Source organism: Salarias fasciatus, chromosome 22 (assembly GCF_902148845.1).
Source record: "Salarias fasciatus chromosome 22, fSalaFa1.1, whole genome shotgun sequence".
Classification (NCBI taxonomy): Eukaryota; Metazoa; Chordata; class Actinopteri; order Blenniiformes; family Blenniidae; genus Salarias; species Salarias fasciatus.
In genome coordinates, this window is record NC_043765.1 from 3,446,862 (window position 1) to 3,466,368 (window position 19,507).

The window sequence follows — 19,507 nt, forward strand, 5'->3', positions numbered from 1 at the left end:
CAGTGAAAAGTCTAAAAATAACTTCTCTATCTGCTGCATTCTGCATGTTTTCCTAAACTTTGAGGCTAGTTTGATATCAAGCAGGTATCTACAGCTTTCATGGCAGCCTGTTGGTGTCTGGGCCGGATGCAGAGTCTCTGGTTGGCCGGCTTTGGCCCACAGGCCTTATGTTTTCCACCTCTGTCATGGAAAAAATCCATTTATTTAACCTTTATTTATACAGGTGAGCCCCACTGAGACCCAGGGTCTGATTCTCAAGAGTTGGTACCAGCAAACACAAAATTACGGTACAAACGAACAATTCTAGAATCCCTAAAAACACGGTGGACACGAAGTTTGGGGAAATGGTGGCAAAGCAACCTCTGCAAAAAAGACACAAACTGCCAAACTTTAAAATCTGGATCCGTACAAGATGTAACCCAAGAAATTAACTGGTTTAAAACACTGACTGCACATTTGGTGAAGTTTTAATTAACTTTTTACATCTTAATTCCGTCCTTCTTTCCTGCATTGTGGGAAATGTAGACTTCTACTGATGCAAATACAGCTTGAACATTGAAACACTGAAGAAAATAGATTATAAACAAAACTCGTGACAATAACTTTATTTCCAGTCTGACTTTGTAAAGTGTAAAAGAAGAGATTTATTTGAAGCCGGTGAATAAAAAAGCTGTGATTGTTGTGGAAACACTTTGCATTAAGTTCCAGTGTTGCTCTATGTAATGTAACGCACCAGTTTCTCTGTTGAAAACACAGCTGCTCTCCTACAAAACATGAGCCTGTTTGGACTTTTCTCTAATTATGGGCTCAAATAGGCCAAATCTGCTTCTCAAAAGCTTAAAACAATGCAAACCATCCAATAGTGACCTCTTTTGTACAGTAAACGTCCCGTTCAAAATGCTCTGCCTTCTGATTTCCTCCACTTCATTCCCTTTTTTCTGTCCTCACCAGTTTGTTTTGCATGTGCGGTCATGAGTTTTGAGAACATTCCCACTTATTTACAACTTGTGTGAAAGCGATTGGCCCCGCCTGTAAATTCCAGGGCTCAGAACAGGGACTCTCTATGGCGGACGACACACACTGCTCGACGTGAAATCTGACATGACCCGCCTGTGTAATCGCGATGATTTGGTTTTTCCTGCCCAGTCGCTGGTTGTGTTTTGGTTTTGGGGGAAAAAGAAAAGTCCTAAATGTGCATTACATGCACCACTTCCTGATATCAGATCAGGGGCTTTTTATAGAATAATCGCAGAACCACGGTCCAGGTTTTTCTCAGCTTTAAGAGCTTTTCTCAGCTGCAGTGAATGGCAATGTGTTGAACTCATTCTGTTGGTTTCTATGAGTTTCCCTGTTGGTTCTTGAGCTGAGGTCAGATCCGGGGTCAACGGTCTCCGGAAGCCTCTTGTCCACAGCGTCCTCTGCTGAGTGGCAGAGGCACTGCAGGCCGGGGTCGCATGCGCACGAACACAGCCGTGACATTTACTGAAGAACGGGCAGATGATCACTAATTAATTTAATCCTGTTTCAAACTGGGGGCTCGTGCTTACCTTGGGATAATGAATCGCACGCCGCCAACTGTTGTGCTGGATTAAAACCGACATGGACGCGTCCCAAGCGCTCGCCGCGAGAGGCTGCGAGACGCATCTGTCCTGCCTTTGCACAGCTGCCGATGTTTGGCTTTTTAATTGAACTGGAATCGGGAGGCGTTTGCACAGCGAAAGCGGGACTCGGCCGTGAAGGCGTCTCATCGCATCGTCTGAGAGCCGGCGGATTATCTCTGATCTGCTGCGAGGCGTCGTCGATACGGAGGAGATCATAGCCATGCCAGGCGTTAATGTGCTTTCCTCAGAGGAGACACACAAACAGGCTGAGAGCTTTCCCTTTCTTCACTTGATGCCTCTTTATTTATTTTTTTTTCATATATAACTGCGAACCGAAGGTTTTTCTTTTGTCTCATATGATGTAGATTGGACTGTCAGACACTAAACCGGTTAATTAATGGCATAATAGCCTACGGGAGTGTCAAACATAAGGTCTATGGGCCAAAATGGTTCCAATCCGGACCACCAAACCATTGAGCAATCGTAATGGTTTGATCCCCTCACTGTGCATCGTCCTCCAATTAGGATGGCTAAATGTGGAAAGTAGGGATTAATTATGAAGTCTGATGAGTTTAAGGCAAGACAACTTCAATTCAACATCGAAAGTCTTCAACATAAAATAAAGAAAAACGCCGAGAGACGGAACAAAGCAGACTGGTGTGAAAAACTGAAGAACCGGTGCCGTGAAAAAGCCCCAGCTCGCTCTGGGATGTTTCCCCACAAACCGCTCTCAGAGACCTCACCACAGATATACTCAGGCTCTTAAAGCGGCCAAGTGTTGATGTAAATCAAGCCGTTCCTAACAGAGTCTCATGATGTTACTTTAAGGTTTTGCGCTCATTAAAAGCGGAATAAAATGACGCCATTCAGTTCATGCCGATCGACTGGCCTAATGCTCTCGCCGAGTCAGGAGTGTGTGGCTCCGTTTCATGTTGAAAGAAGCGTATTTCACTGAGTAATTGAAAAGCTTTTATGCCACTGACAGTTTGAGCCCCGTCGCTTGTAAAGAGGACTTCAAAGAACCTGCTGGATCCCAAACAATCACTTTAATCCCGCAGCCAAATTTTCCACAACATAAAGATCGACGGACTGCGTGTGTGTGTGTGCGTGTGTGTGTGTGTGTCATCGCTGCAGTTCTGGCAGAAAACTGTACTCTGAAGCACAGAAACATTCAGATTCAGAGATCAATAGCAGCTTTCATTTGCCATCCTCTTGGATTTTACATTTGCCGCCACGACGGAGGAAGTTTCTGCTTTAAAACTGACATAAAACCAGAGAGGAAAACACATTTGAAGGTGTCCTTAGTAACTTCAGTTTGATTTACACGATTTCAGAGCGTTCACAGTTTCAGCCAACGGTTCGTCCAAACATGGTTGATCCGATCAGCTCGCCAGCCTGATGCCAGGACGTCTGCTCTCGGATTCGGGCTCTGAGATGTTGTCGAGGTTTGAGTTGTGCCTGAACGAGTTCATTTAACGAACCAGTTCATGGAGAAAATGAACTTTCCCAACATTCCTCCAGACTGAGCTGCACATGATTCTCCAGACGTTAATGTTTGAAGGTTGGAAACCTGAAGGAACATCACAACACACGTTTTGTTCTTTTCTAGAGGATGAACTCTTGGCTCTCGCTCACCGTCTCGGGGTGTTTGGTGGTCGGTGCTCGGCCCCTCGGCTGGGAATCGCTGCTTTAGCGAGAAATCAAATGAGGATGAGTCTCTCTTACTAATGACTCACTGCTCTCCTGCACAGTAGAAACGACTATTTCGGTCGAATGCACGCCTTTTTCACTAGTTTTTTTTTTTTAACTCTCAAACGTTTTCCCTTGTTACTTTTCAAAGCCTGAATTCATCTTTAAATTTAGATTTGATTTATTAAACATCTTGCATGTAAGAAATCAAACAGATGAGAAGAAACCTGGTTTTATCTAAATGTGTAAAACGAGACCCCAAAAAGTGTGTGTGTGAGTGTGTGTTAGGAATTAATATCCCAGACATGCTTAGCAGCCAAACTCACTTCATCATGTCTTTTTTTTTTAAACTCTCCTTTGTCCTCTCTCCTATTTTTCTTATTCAAGGTTAATGGGATTTTAAAGGTCCTGAAATGGCTCCGCAGTAAACGCCGACCACTCAAAACTGGTCTCTGATAAGAAAATAAAGGGAGGAAATGGCTTTGAAAGGCGATATTGACTCGATGGCTCCGTCATTAAACGCACCGTTGGCTCAAATGAAGATTTCCCCGGTGTTAACACGCAGGTGGGGGGGACGACGGGGCAATTAATGAGATTAATTATGGAGGGACAGGGATCGTGAGGACCTGGGCCTGATGAGGCTTCACACTTTAAACATATTTCTGACATTCTCTGATTGGCACAGAGCCGTCTCAAAGGGTCCGTTCAGTTAGTAGGGTGGTTACTGACTGATTTATAAAACATTTTCTGTGATTTAACTGACACATTTTGGCCCTAATGATAAACACTCAGGCGTCCGATTGCAACCTGGGAATCTGGAAAAGTTATTCGACTTTTAAATATCTGTTTTGTCCTTGTCTATTTAAGTCTGCATCTGTTGGGAAAAGTCTGCATTATATTGTAACATTTCAAAACACAAAGAGAATATTGTATTTGTTAACGTGAGCAGCTGTTTGGGAAGAGAGAACATTTGTGCTTATTTCTCCTTCCAGTCGGAAATAGATTCTTCATTGATAGTCTTGAATGTCATGACTGCTATACTCAATTAATACTAAATTAACTCACTTGTTACTTGTTTACTCGTTTATATAATTATCATCATTACAATTATGATGAATTGAAATAAAAAAATATATTTATTGGACTAAATCATATTTTTTTCTTGAACTTTTATCTGTTTTAATTTATTCTAAAGGGTATTTCATCATTTTAATTAGTTTTACTCTCCATTTCTTTCTTCATATAATGATTTCGTTCTAAATAAATGAAACTCTTGCAATGAAAACGGAAAAAGCCTACACCTGACCTCCTGACCTTCCCCACACTGAAAACCACTCCGTCATCTGAGAATGTCAGAAACATGTTTAATGTGAACCATCGACAGGCTGAACTGCTCACTATTGCGGGCATAACCTAAATGTTTGTCCGTTAATCCAAATAATCAATGACGGGTTTGAATGAACTGTGTAGTGAATAGAAAGTACAAACCAACACATGCAAATGGAGAATGTGCAAATTCTATATGAAAAAGCTCCACTGAGAAATGCTCTAATGTGACAGTGGAATACCAACATGTTGCAGGATTAAATACATTTTCTGCTCAGTGCATATTAACGCGGTCGACATGTTATTTGATCTGCAGATGAACAGATTTGACTCACATCTGTTTTTACTCCAAACTCATCATCGCCTCGCGTACCGAAGTGTCACCTGCTGTTTGTCTCGGAGCAGCCAATCAAGTTAAATGCAGATGTTGGAACTTCTCGGTGCTGCAGCGTCGTATTAACCCGGCCGAAATGCCTCCACCGTGGGCGATAAGGGGCTTCGCTAATTTGCTGTAGGACTAAATGACAGTGATTATGTGTTACTCAGGGTCACATTCTGGTGAAATGTGGCCGTCATTAGAGACATTCTGGAGCTTCGACGCCGTCCAGGTTTGTGTGGAACGGCGGAGCGCGGCCAAAGCAAACGGAGTCCGTCTAATTTGGGGGCAGTCCAAGCCGGTAATGTCAGGTTGAATCGCAGCGTTCTGCAGATGGAGAGGAAAGGACCGCACTAAAGCTCGGCACTGTTATTTTCCTGTCTCTCATCGGTGGATTAAGTCAGCCTGCTTTTCTTTTTGAAGGAGCTGCAGTGGAAGTCCAGACCACCGGGCGGCCGGCTGACATGAGGAGGGGCGACGTCGTGGCTCGGTTTCTGGGTTAGTTAGTGGATTTGGCCGGTTTTTAACATCTTCTAGTCTCATAGGGATTTCCATTTCATGTAAAGGCATCAGTTCAAAAAAGAGAGGAAGCAGAGGCTCCAAGGCTCCAGCTATATGCCTCTATCACTGCTGGGAAAATCAGACACAAAAAAAAAGAAAGACAGCAAGGGGGCGGGGCCAGTGAACAACAAGGGGCGGGACTGACTCTGCTGGTGTTGTGCTATAATGCCATCGTCTGCCATAAACTGATTTCATCCTCTTGCATGTCATTTACATGTCAATAATCATATTGTTTTCAGTGTTTATGTGCAGACTGTAAAGCTGCAAAGTGAACTTTCATCATTCCTGCAACCACAAATGGTTAATCACAAAGTAATGCCTGGGTTATCGTCAAAAAGTTGTAAGAATGTTAAATTCAGAGTTTAGAGATCATCATCAGATTATCATCATCTTCAGTTTGAACAATATCAAATACTGGCACACGGGACATAAAGTTAACTTTATACCTCATCTGACCTTCTGACCTCCAAGAAAAAAAAGAAAAGCCTGATTTGACAGCTCAGATCTGGCCTCTGGGATTGCCGCTGGTTGTCCGGGCCCTGAAGGTCTCTCTGGCCTGCTTCTGGTCTTCGCAGAGGTCACAGGTCATATTTGCATGATCACTATCACATTTGCATGATCACACTGCACTGAAAAAGTTCAACAACTGTGAAGTATTTTCAAAAAGCTCAAACGATGTAGATTTAGCTGAAAATTCACAATCAACACTGTACTGTGGAGGAAAACACATTTCTTCAGTAAGCAGTATTTAAATACAAACTCGAGACGAATTAAATGAAAATGTAGAAGGATTCAAGAACCCAAAATGAGCTTTTCTTTTGATGACCTTATCAGTAAATGAAGCAGCGCTCACTTCAGTGCTTCCTGTAACACTGAGTTTAGAAGAATTTCTGCCAGAACTGCGCCTGTTTTTCCTCCTGACAAGAGTCTCAGCGTCTGGAGGTTTTAGTGGATGAGCTCAATGTCCAGAGTGTGTTTGTGTGTGTTCAGCTGAGAAACCTCACTCACAGAGAAAGGTGGAGCTGTCATACCCGCTAACACTGGGCTAAAGAGGAGGGAGACTCACAACATCTCCAAATCAATGTAAACAAAACGACTGATAATGAGCCTTAAATCCACAGCAACAGTGAACTGTGCTGCAATGTACAATCCAAAATGCACTGCTGTACTGAAGTACTGGTGTGTCTCCAGAATTTCACTGTTCCCTTCATCACCCAGGGACCTGTAGTGGGCGTCGGTGTCAGACGTTGCTCCTCTGATGACCTCTGTGGCCTCTTTGAAGAGGTCTTGATTTTCCTCCATTAGATTCATCACCGAGGAGCATTTACGGCTCGTCGCAGCTTTTGGAGACTTCAGCATCCAGTTCTACGGCTGTGGCTCCTGCACAAAGAAATACACGTATAACATGAAATTCAGAATTCCAGCTGGAGACACGTTTGTTGTTGTTACGATCACCTGATCATTGCACAGTTTTTGCTGCTTTTCATGGAAAAAAACATATAAATCTTAACTGAAGGAAAACTTTTAACATATTTTTTGTTAATAAGTGAATTTAAAAACAATACTTTTAAGTCATTAAAGCACTTATGTAAATTAATATAGTAGCCCTCTTAATGACCACTGAAAACGGTCTGCGACCCCCAGCTGAGAAGCACTGCTCTACAGCCAAAGCCGTCTCTATTTTTTTGTTTTTATTTCGAGGTGGTTGATGTCCATCATCTGTCACACTGTGCTGAAGGTCTTCTATGAGTCTGTGGTGGGGAGCACCATCCTTCATGCTGTTGCATGCTGGGACATCGGGCAGAGGGTGGCTGACACCAGGCTGGACAAACTCATCAGAAAGTCCAGAGGGCCATGTCCAAACCGAGGTCCCTCCTGAACAATGCGTCTGTCCTCCATAATGTCCTTGTCAATATAATACAAAACAACTCAGCTTTATTCATACAGCACTTTGAAAACAACTTCAGCAGACCTAAAGTGTTGTACATAAATTGACTGAAATATTATTATATAATATATTATATTTTTCTATACATAGTATAATGTGTTTTTATGTTCGCTCTTACGTTCAACAGCCAATGCTTATCTGTGTATGTTATAATATTTAGTATTATTTAATTTTTGTTTGTTAATCTGTTTTTTTTCCCTGAAAATATTTAAGGTTATGTGGCTTTTCGTCTTTGCTTTCGTCGTTTGGCCCTCCGGACCTGCCGTATATGAAGGCTTTAGTTTCCAGAAGCAGAGCAATTGAACTCTTTTTGAGGAAGGAAAGGAGGATCTATTTTGTTTTCAAATAATTGGGATTTTGGTGAGTAAAATGTTCCTCTTTTCCTAAATAATATTGCTGTTTTATTAAGCTGTTGATGCTCATTGTATGTGCCAGTGGCGGACCGTGCATTTCACACTAAGGCCTTCAGAACAGATCCGCCTGAATCAATCCACCTCTCAAGAACTATTTTGTCTACAAAAAAAAATCTTATTATGCAGATATGCATATAAAGAGTTGTTGCACAGCAGATAGATACTTGTGCAGCCAGAATAAATGCCTTTGCTGAAGTGCACAAGTCTCCTACTACATCTGTGCACATACAATGAGCATCAACAACTTAATAAAACAGCAATATGGGGTATTTTCACAGCTTCACTACTTCCTGAAAATAGCTGTGCACATTCATTTCCTGTCTTGTATTATTGGCCAAACTGATTAATCCAGGTGTGTCTTGTTTAGACTTCTGCAACAAGACACACCTGGATTAATCATTTTGGCCAATAATGCAAGACAGGAAATGAATGTGCACAGTTAATTTCAGGAAGTAGTGGAGCTGTGAAAATGGCCCATTATTTAGGAAAAGAGGAACATTTTACTCACCAAAATCCAGATTATTTGAAAACAAAATACATCCTCCTTTCCTTCCTCAAAAAGAGTCAAACTGCTCTGTCACATAGATTATCCTGCGTTTCAGTTCCATAAAGCCAGGGCTGAAAGTCCAGCTTGCCCTGTGGTATTTCTGGCATAAGTTTTATTTCTCTTCAGGTCTTCTTCTTCTTCTTCTTTGGAATAATTGAGGTAGGCAACCAACAACTTAGGTGCATACCGCCCCCTACTGTATCTTTTGGTGAATGTAAATCAGAGGGCCTGGATCTGCTGTTGTTAGTGTAGCTAGCTAGAAGGCGCTGAGTCGCCAACTTGAAATCTGATTGGTTGAAGCAACTGTCTGTTTGACGCTTCACTTTACTTCACTGCGCCATCAGGAACGGACAGTGAAGGCCTCGGGCAGATTTCTTTGACCCGAGCAACAGATGATGCCTGAAATCTGATTGGTTAAAGGGATACTTCAACATTTTGGCAAATTGGCCCATTTAGCGCAATTCCTTAGTCATTTCAAACAGCATGCTTACTGTTTTTGTGAGGGTGAGCTGTTGTTCATTCAGAGGTGAGTCGGGGAAGGTTTTCGGGACGGACACAATGGAAATGAATGGTATTTTTGGTTCCCCTCGTCAAACTCATCAAATACAAAATCCAACAACCCCAAAACACTTTGGTGGGCACGTTTTAATCCGCACATTCACTACGCTGTGAAATATTAATGCAAAATTACGAGATTGAGTTGTTTATGCGAAGATTGCTAAGACGGAACTACTTACTAAACATGGCGTCTGGGTGGAGTGATTACAAAAGAAAAAGTAGTTCCTTGTATTTGCTTCAATGTCGTAATGCTACAATATTATTTGTAGGTGTTTCACAGCGTAGTGAATGTGCAGATTATAACATGTCCACCAAAGTGTTTTGGGGTTGTTGGATTGTGTATTTGATGAGTTTGACGAGGGGAACCAAAAATACCATTCACTTCCATTGTGTCCGTTCCGAAAACCTTCCCCGACTCACCTCTGAATAAACAACAGCTCGCCCTCACAAAAAAATAAGTATGTTGTTCGAAATGACTAAGGAATTGCGCTAAATGGGCCAATTTGCCAAAATGTTGAAGTATCCCTTTAAATGATTTAATATGAAAAAAAACATGTCTGGAAGCAGCGCAGCCACGGGAAAACTATGAAAGGAACTGGAACATACCGTTTGGAATCATTTATTAATTATTTATGGACAAAATATAATTTGCATCAGTCTGTAATTCAGATACTTTTTAGGCCAGCAGAGAAGGCTTTGCAGGCCCTGACGGCCCACCACTGGTATGTGCACAGATGTAGTAGGAGAATTGTGCACTTCAGCAAAGGCATTTATTCTGGCTGCACAAGTATCTGTCTGCTGTGCAACAACTCTTTATGTGCATATCTGCATAATAAGATTTTTTTTGGTAGACAAAATAGTTCTTGAGAGGTGGATTGATTCAGGCGGATCTGTTCTGAAGGCCTTAGTGTGAAATGCACGGTCCGCCACTGCCTTAAAGCATCTGTATTTTACTGAAAGTATTTGACAACTTTGGTCCCGATCTGGCACGGATTAAAGATGAACAACAACATTAATAACACAGATGTTCTTGATTCATGTAGCACCGGTGGTTTGACCAAAAAAAAAATAGCACAAAAAGATAACAACAAATGACCAAGTAATAGTGAAATGAAGAACCTGGAATAAACAGCAGCAGACATAGAGAGATCAGATTAGTTCTGAGTAGAAGGTCTTGGTCTTACTCACACCTTGGTCCTGGGGGTGCTGGTTTTGGATGCTCTGCTCATAATCTTGACTCAGTTGCTGGTTTGGTGGTGTTGACTACAACGTCTCACTTTCCTTATCGTCCCCCAGCCTGACTCTTGATTAGGTGATAGTTCAGTAAACCAAGTCTAACGCCATCCTGCTCTCTTCCAGGCAGCCGCATCGGGCCTGACAATAAATCTGGCACAAATCAGAGTAAAATAGAAAAGTTTTTCTTCTCATAGTAGATTCATAGACACTCTGAAAAGCTGTCTTTGTGCTTCAGTTCAGGAAAAAAAAAATCAGTGCATCTACTGTATATTATGAAGACATATATAACTAATGTTGTGTTTTATGAGTAAAAAGACAGTCTGGCATTTCCCCCCTCAGATTAGGGAAAATACACCTGATTCCTGTCAAGCGTGGGACTTCCCATCGAAAGGATGGAAAGTTTCTGAGGGCTCAGGGAAGTGATTGAATGTCACTCAACACAACATGAGAAATATGACCTAAAGAGTGGAAACCCAGTTCTTTTGTTCCTGGTTGTTACGTGAAAGACAGAAGTTGTTTTGTTTTGTTTTGGTTTTTTTCTGTCTGTATAAGTCTGCATAAGCATTGCAGGTTTCATTGACTTGCTGTGGGACCCTTTGGCCTTTATATTGAAGTGTTAAGGTATAGTGGATGATGTTTTAGCCAATGAATGGCGTGACGATAGCATCAACTATTGGTCCTCTCTGACATGTCAATCACGCTGAAGAAACGCTTGCGTCATGCTGTCAAGCGCGCTCGTAGGAGCAGCAGAGCAGGTGGGATGGTCTGGCGCATGCACGTTTTCAAAAAGCGAGTAACTTATGAGAAACTGAAGGCGATACAGACACGAGTGCCGCCTCAGCACATCAGCGAGTAGCTAATCCAACAGACTCCAGAAGAAGAATAACCCCGAGGTTTAGTAACAGAACAATTCAAGCTGAATATGAGTCTGAAATCAATATAACTTGTGATGAGGCGTCACCGTGTTAGCAATTAACCTTTATTGTTGGCATCAAAGATTAGATCTTATTTATAAAAATGAGTAAAACAAAATAATAAAACAGCAGTTTTCTGTCATTATTTTCCGACGGTTTTCCCTTTATTTGGCATCTGTGACTTAATTCATAAATGAAATAGAGCTACACAAAACAATGTCTTACACCAAGACAGACCAGGCACTTACTAAGACTAACGAGGCATATTTGTACAAGAGACGTTTGGCTTCGACTTTTTCGAGAAAATCGTCCATTATACCTTTAAACAGTTCTTTAGCTTGCCAGCTTTTAAAAACAGCCGTAATTCCTTATGTGGTGGAGAGAGATACACAAATATTACCTTCAGGCATCATTTCATGCATGTGTTGCTTCGTGTTTGTCAGTTTACTACGGACTTTGTGAGCCTGAACTTGTTGGTCAGAGTTTGTAAGTGTTAAATGGAGCCATTTCTCTCAGTGGGAGTTTTTGTGTTTTAAAGAATTGTCGTTGATATTTCTCTTTTCATTCTTTCTTTGCACTCCTGCAGCACGATGTGCCGGCTGCAGTCCGGCGTTTGGAGGCATTTCACGCCGGCCATTAGAGATGGCAGAGACCTTAATGTGCAGCTACTGCTCCAAGACGTACGCAAAGAACACCACTAAGATGCAGATGCACCTTGATAAATGTAAGGAGTACTCAGTGGTCCTGCAGCAGTCCCCGGGTCCCAACGGGAGGTCCTTCGCCTCCATCCCGCTCCCTCTCTCTCTTTTCGGATGTCTGCCGCGCCGGGAGGGCAGTTCCTCTTCGACTCCATGGATCAGCACAGCCAGACGTTCGCTGACGCTGTATCGCCTGAAAACCTGCCAAAGCTGGTGGCCGTACAGACAAATCTGAACCTCCTGGAGCCGAGCGACGGTGAGCTCGCTCCACCGAACCGTGAGGAGGACAGAAAAGTCTTGTTTCAGTCCGCGACGCAGTAGCTGCTCATAAACAACTGCCTTCCATTAAACGGCTCACATTTTCCTCACACACTTTTCTTGTGGGTTCCTCTGCCCTGAATAAACCGTCTTTATGTTTATCTCCTTTTTTTAAAGTCTGAGATCAAACAAAATGCATCGAAAGGTACCAGATCGATGCCTTTCTGTGTTTTAGTCACATATTGCACAATATATCATGGTCACACATTTTTGTTATTAGTTTTTTATCACATTCATACACTCATGACTTGATCGTCAACAGTGAGTTATGTATTAGAAAATCCAAGTTATCTGCTTTCAGCATTTGGACACAATCTTAATCTCATCCACACTCGTTTGGCTTTTCTCTGGATGACGGTGACGGAGCAGGACCTGGAGCTGCAGAGCACAGTGCATTGTTTTCAGTTTTATTGCTACTTATAGTCGATACTCTGAAGTAATGTCTGCTTAGATGAACTGAGTTGTCATCAGGTATTGTAGATAAGAATTTTTAAAAATCTGAATTATCACAAAACATTGCTTTCAATTAGTTGTTTAATTATGGGACTAAACCATTCTATTTCCAAGTCATTCTATTATATTTTACAGTGTATAGTGGGTGGAAAGGCAAACATGTTGGAGTGTGTTTGAAACAGAAAAGTGGAGAAAATTGAAGTAGCAGGTCGGAGCTGTGAAATGTGGAACAACACAAACAGTGTCAAACACTCAAATCAAGTTCATTAAGGCCGATTAACTGATATCATGCTCGATAATTTAATAACGGTTAAAGATACTGACAGACAGGATGTGGTAATCATTCATGATCGTAAACATCATATAGAAATAAATCTATCCAGCTTCTATTATCAGTGCCTTGCTGCTGGAGTTTCAACTCTCAAACTGGAAGTGTGAAAGTCATTGTCGGCTTCGCTCGGGTAATAAAACACAAGTGTCTGCTGGTTAAGTAGCTTCCATCAATTCTAGCTCACCGTGCAGTTAAAATATTACAGTTTACCGTATTATTTTATGGAAGAGCGGAGGTATGCAGCCGGCTGGTGGGTGTGTTATAAAGCCTTCTCTGCTGCATGATTCCAGTTTCCATGCTAAGCTAACGAGCTCCTGGTTGGAGCCCTACAGTCACCAACTGCACCAGGAGGCTGAATGTTTTAGATATAAATGAGCTCTGAGGTGCAAGAACTCCTTAATGCTTAATTTCGCAACCATATTGCGAAAAGGTGCATTTTCCAATTTTAATTTCTCACACACGGCGTGCGCAGAGCGTTTCCCCTCGGCGGGTTTCCGGCCTCGGGGCGCCGAGGGGAGATCTGGAGATTGTAAATACTGGCGTGATTAATCTTAATAGCAGCGAGTGCCGGAGGTGTCTGTGCCTCGAAGGCAGCAGACCTGCACTAAATCTGAGACGCCGTCCTCCGCCGAATCGCTGAGTAAATCTACGACCACCTGCACCCGTTTTCCCTCGCGCTCGCTCGCTCGCTTCGCGCTGCAGATTGTTGCCGGCGCCGCATGGGGATTTCACAACCTATGATAGCAGATGCGTGGGCGGTAATTAGCGAGATGGCGTGCATCATTTTGCAGATGAAGAGGGCCGCGCTCGTGATGTGTGTCGCCGATGACAGGTGGCTGCGCGCCGCTTGGTTTGGAAATTGCCCTTTTCGTCTTTTAGTCACACCGTGATGGGTGCAGGACGCCACTGATTGGTTACTGTCCACTGTGGTCTGAGCTTTCCGGCTCTAGTTTGCCAGATTCGCTGCTTACTTGGAGGTTTTCCGCCTGTGAGGGTCCCAGACTACTTCCAAGAAAGGCTTCAGACCCCGTTTCTAATGTCCAATCAGCCAAAACATTACAGTGAAGCCAAACAGCGGCGGACACGCCCATTTCCACCCACATATAATAGAAGGAGCCTTCAAAATTTGAAAAGCACTGAGCTGCTTCTCAGGTTTGCTCCAAATTCTCAGTGTTTCTTTTTTGAACCGTGTAAATCTAATTTTACGAACCAAAGAGCAGGAAAAGTCCCCGATCTCTGGCGCCCGCCCAAGGGAATCCCAGAGCCCAAGCTGGGAACTATTGATTCATGGTGTTTTTACTAAAATACTTTGACATTTGAAAGATTTGAAAGGATCTACTTTTCCACTTAGACTCCATTCACATGACGTTTTCACAGAGAGTTACAGTTTTCATGTCTGTTTACACAACAGCATTGCTCCAAGCCACTGAAACTGCAACTTTTTGAAAACGCCTCCCAAGGAATAACGGTTTTTGAATTGCCCTACTCCATCTGGGTAGAAACGGGGGAAAATGCTGCTATTGGCCGTGTGCTCCACTGCTGTATTTAATGGTTCTTCTGCACATGCTCAGTGGATGGACAGTAGCAGTGCCTCGAGAGTCAGCGTTCTCTGCAGCATGTGTGTGTTTCATTAAAACAACAACCAATGGCGCCAATGTCATGCTGCTTCTGTGTGTGTTTTCAAAATGTTACATGTAAATGCAGAACTTTACTGAAAGGAAAATGCATGAACGATGCGTTTTTTCACTTGAAACGTCCTGTAAATGTGACCTTAGTCCACATGGGGTCATAGTTCCAATCTGGAGAGCAAAGAAGTCCAGACATCTGTGCCTCACAGCTTCTTCCAGCTGTTCCAGGAGCAGCTCAAACCGAACCAGAGATCTCTGTTCGAACAACCCGGCCTGTGCCTCGTTCCCTGGTCATCTCCACGAGCAGATGTACTTCATCAATCAAACACCCAAAGGAAGGGTAATCACACTACTTTGAATCTCCCATGGGTTGTCAAGCTCTTCACAGTTTAGATAATAAAATCAGTTTAATGTAAAATAAAGCAGATTGTATGAAACGAAACTGTCCTTCTGTTTGCAGAACTGCCCACTACCCGAAATATGACTGGCTGGATGGATTCATCATGTGTTATAAATATTGACCATATGGTCTGAAGCGCTAGTTTTATGCTTACAGTACGTTTGCGTAAGCCAGCACTGATGTTTCCTCAATATTTTTGGTGCACTGGCTGGAAATAGGAGACACTTTACTGAGAAACTTCAAGCATTTGTATTACATTTGACAGGTTTGAGAATTATTTGACTCCAGTGTTCTTTAACTTGATCTGAACCAGATTTTCTCTTTATATGTGCCAGAATGACCCACCCTCTCCAGGCTTAAACCACATTTCCCCCGAAAACGTTTTGTATCTGGCCAAACGCTTAATTCTTTTTAAAAAGTCTACTAGGTCTACATACCCCTGACCCCCTGAAGTTCTCTGGCACCCCTCAGTGGAGGTGGGTAGAGCTTAGACTGAATATTCACATAGATCACTCAAATACGCATGAATGAAGTGAAAACACTGACTGAGCTGAAGTTTTTAGGAGTTAATCACACACTAACAATGTTAAAAGTCAATTTTTCATGAGAGGCCCCTTTAAGACGCACATCAGCCCATAACTGACTGAGAAACAGACAAAAGGACGAAGCCACTCAATACCCTCTCTGGCCTGGCTGAAATCTGGCCGTGCGCATGTGTACACCTGCTGGCGGGCGAGTAGAAATGGACACTTTTAAACTCCAGCAGAAGTTGGACACACAACAGCCATGAAGAAACAGCAGCGTGTGCACAAATCGCGCAGGGTGGTCTGGAAACGAGAGGCCGCCGTGGAAACCGCGCTCGTTTCCTTGGGGAAGTGCGATTGGGATGCTGATTAAACGGTTTGAATTGGCTTTCTAAATCCTCTACAGTACATTACCCGCCTCGTCCCCGGAGACGATGACAGCAGACTCCGGTGTCTCTCGTAACCGTCTCGCTGCAGACGAGCTCCGTAATCTGTTTGTATTTCTGAGTTGTGAAACAAAAGTGCTGGGTCAGCCGTGTATCGCGCTCTGATAATTGGCGTCAGACGAGATCGTGTGTGATTGTGTAATCTAATCACGTCCGCAAAATATCACTGCTTTAACAGCTGCTGCCAATCCGAGTGCGGAGCTATTATTCGGGGCCTGGAACAATAGTTGGCTTTCGCCGCGGCTGGTGTGCGCGAGACAGAAAAGGCCGGGCGAGGAACCGGTCGGATGCTTTCACTGCAAACAAAAGCCATCTTGTCTGAGGAGTCACCGAGAGTTATGTATTTTTTGAGCCGGTGTCAGTGGCTCAGGAGCCTGAATCTCAAACCCAGAGGGAGTAAAATACAGCCGAAGATTTCATCAACACATCTTTCACCCGCCGCTCTTGGTGGAGCGTCTGCTGCAGCCGGTTCACCGGCTCTTTGTACCTCGCGCACCGAGCACCTGCTGCATTCTCAAGATGTTTTACACTTTTTTTACACTCCTCATTCAGCCGCTGCTGCTACATTGCGAAGGGGATCTAGTTTTATTAATGTGTCATATCAGAGTCAGGAATGTATGCCTTCACCCGTAAGGAAAATAATGGGGTTTTTTGTTTCGTACATAAATAGGCCAATTATTTCCAATAATGGACTAGAAACTGCCTGAAATGTTCACAATTAGAAATGGAAATATGTGTTTTTGGAGAAGGCAGTAATTGTAGATGACATTTGACTGACGTTTGTACTGAAAATGTATTATTTGTTCAGGCAACTAGATGCTAACAAGCCGACTGTCAGATATATTAACCTGTTTTGAACAAACCCTTCAAAATCACTCCTCAGTGTTGGAAATTTTGTGTAAACGGACACTTGAAATACCACCAAACTAATTACAGACTACATATATGCTTGAACATGTAGGCGATGTGAATTATTTGCAAGTGCGTCAGAAACTGGTCACAATTCTTTCATTCTGTCGATTTTGTTTTTAAATCTCAGAATATTTTTTGTGAAACTTTCTGGGAGCATTTGTTCTTTTCTGATAGAGATCTGACTCCATATAGGAGCTAAAACCGCCAAGAAGATAAGCTTAATGAAATTGGCTGACAGCTCGACTAGACTCCACAAAAAATATGTCTTTCGTGTCTGGAAAGAGATGGGTTATGAAACGTAGAAAATGAATCAAACAACTGCTTGTCTTTTATGTTGAACTACTTATTTTAGGAAAGTCAGATGAGGACATCTGCATCTCATTCATGTCTGTACTCTCATTTAAAAACAACCTCTCAGGAAAACCAAGCCAGCTGCAAAGTACAAACATGTATCAGCAATTCTGAACCTTCGCTGAACTTTACAAATCAATATCATGCATTTGATTTGTTTTTAATCTCTATAAATGAAAGAGTAAAATCCCTGAGAAGAGACGGCGAATCAGGTGAAGCAACTCGTTAAGCGTTTGAGGCTCCTCAGCAGGAATGGGAAAAGACGGGACCAGGCTGGAGGAGACGCTGCCGCTGCACTGCTCACCCTCGTTTCACCCGAACTCGACAGCCGGCGCTCGATGAGTCTTCAGAAGCTTCTGCTGCTCCCGTGACCTCCACGAGTCCGCGCAGAATCCAGGAAGTGAAATCCCAGCAGAGGCTCATGGCCTGGCCGCTGTCACTCAGACCGGAGGCCCGGCCCCACCTTGATCTGCCGGTTACCTCCAGCCTCAACGCATGCTTTTACCATCGAACGCCATCGGCCAGGTCACTGCCGGTAAAGTCAGACCAGTCGTGCTTTTGTCACAGGTAGGCTTTATTTCCATCTAAGGGCAACGTCCTTCGAAGAACATGAACGTCTTAATCCTGTGGAGGCTGGATGGAAGCAACGCAGGAGGCGCTTTCAGCCACAGACTGACTCCTTCAAAGCAGGAAATCTACTTTCCTGAAAGCTACAATCAGTGTCTTTAATGGAATACTAGTTGGTTGCATGTTGTAACTGAATATTACTCCTAAAGAAGATAAAGGAGAATTAAGGTTAAGGTAACAACCTACCGTAAAGAGATGCTGATTGTGTTTTATTTATTTTATTTATATTTTATCTTATTTTTTGTAGCTCTTACGGTGTGTTCACATGCACGGCAGTTGATAAAGGTTGTGAACCATCGGTTTGAGAGACCATCTTTTCAACCCGGGATGCTACATCCAGGTGTCAAATATTACGTCCCGTTTGGGATGTTTCAAGAGAGAACATATCATTTTGGCATTTTAGTTTCAGAACGACTTTTGCACAGCAACGTGTGGACAGATGACCAAGTCGGATTGTTGTTCTGGTGACTCAGCTATGAAACTACCAAGTCCAGGAGAATGTGGACCAGGACCAGCACCAGGACCAGGACCAGGGGGAATGTGAACCAGGAGTCATGACACTCTGGAGGAAAACATTGTTCTGATTGTCCATCTACTGAGCATGTGCAGAAGAACTACTACAGCCATAGTGCCCATGCTGCTTCTAAGTTGTGCAGAATTCAGACCTTGAATTCAGTTTTTATTCTTCGGGACACTCCTACGTGTCCGCTACACGATGTAGGTATGCGGTGAGTCCACCCAAACTTCACATGGCCTCTGCCGTTTCGCCCCCTGTCGCCAAAGGCCGGGCGCAGGCCAAATGCGTCACGAGGCCGGGGCTTTATTTAGAGATGACCATTGTGTCGGACTGTTAGTTCGGCCAGCCGTCAGCCTACTGTAATAACAGGCCGCCAACAGTTTGCGGTCAGAGCCTCCCATCATTTTCTCATTCCTCTCACCCAGGCCAACGTCAACCCACCCAGCAGCCCACTCCGATCCAACCCCCGTCCGGAAAACAAAAACAACAGACGGGCTGTGCCAAGGAGACTCTGCCGCTGCCCATTACCACAGCCAGGAGCCAGAGGGGGGGTCGGGGGGGTCGGGCTGCTTGACTTGCAGATATGTAAAATAACCTGGTGGCCAGGAGAGTCTTGGCTCTTCTCCCTCGCATGTCTTGTTCTTGCTGCTCTCAGCACCTCATAATGCTGTAGTAATTACATTCCAACGCAGCCGATTCATGATCGGGTGATCGCAGCTGTTTTTTCCACAAACCAGTCATGGGTAGATTCACTAACTGTGGACGATGGACTCAGATTATTTAGCAACATGTCCAGATTGTAACTAAATTATTCTGTATTTTTTAGACATTGTTGGAAAGAGAGCATGAATATCCACCAACTTAAGACTAAATCCATACCAACCTCTGTGTTCTGAAAGTGTTGATGTTTAGAGTGTTTTGTTCTCTGCAGAACACCTGTGCGGTTTCATTACAAAAACAAACAACAGCACCCACTAGTGGCCGAACATGCTCACTATGTTCAAAACGCTGCTATGTAAACGTGAAACTTTTCTGAAACAAAAATGCAAAAATAATGCGTCTTTACATGAAACATGTAAACGGCTTCAGTATTATTAAAGCTTTACTTCACTGCTTCCTTTCCATGAATCAGT